This window comes from Petaurus breviceps, unplaced genomic scaffold (genome assembly GCF_028583685.1).
Source record: "Petaurus breviceps papuanus isolate PSGF00001 unplaced genomic scaffold, PetGlider_PUasm1.0 551, whole genome shotgun sequence".
Classification (NCBI taxonomy): Eukaryota; Metazoa; Chordata; class Mammalia; order Diprotodontia; family Petauridae; genus Petaurus; species Petaurus breviceps.
This window is the reverse complement of record NW_027186372.1, coordinates 3,586,607-3,587,494: the sequence shown is the minus strand read 5'-3', so window position 1 is coordinate 3,587,494 and position 888 is coordinate 3,586,607.

Sequence of the window (888 nt, the reverse complement as noted above, 5' to 3'; positions counted from 1 at the left end):
GGGGGGGGAGAGAGGGAGAGACAGAGAGAGACACAGAGAAAGAAAGAGAGACACAGAGAGACACAGAGAAAGAGAGAGAGACAGACAGAGACAGAGACAGAGAGACAGAGACAGAGAGACAGAGAGAGACAGAGACAGAGAGACAGAGAGAGACAGAGACAGAGAGAGAGAGAGAGAGAGAGAGAGAGAGAGAGAGAGAGAGAGAGAGAGAGAGAGAGAGAGAGAGAGCATATGTATACCTATAGGTACACCTAAAACACACACACACACACACACACACACACACCTCCAAAAATATCCTTCCCATGCTGACACAGCCCCAACAGCAACAGGACAAAACCAAGTAAACACAAATAGCCTTACTACAGTATCCCGCCACCCTACACCAGCCAGCGACCAACAAAGAGGGTGGATGCACCAGCCCACTCAGAACAGGGACTAAGACTAGCCTTCGAGAGTGTCTAGGTAGTGGATGTTCACAGACCTTTGCAAAGGAGGGCTCACACTCTGGGCAGCGCAGGCTGGGCAGGCTGCGGAACCTGGTCAAGGGGTGCTCGCTTCATCCTCTCCTGGTGATCTGCTTTGCCCGGGATGCTGTCCACGCGGGGACTGCCTTTGCCGTGGAGCTTCTGAACTTCCAAGCGCAGGTCTTGGTACGTAAGGCTGTGGCGCCCTCTGGTGATTAATGATGTTGTTCAGCTTCTTAGGCTATTGACAGGTCAAACTCCGCGAGAGGGATGGAGGATGCTTGGGGAGAAGAGGCTTTCACTCCCGCTTAGCTGTAGGCGCGCGGGGGCGGGGAGGAAAGGTTACAAAATGACAGAAACACAGAATGTCAGAGCTTGAAAGAATCTCCAAGTCACCTAGTCCAACCCTTACCAAAACAAG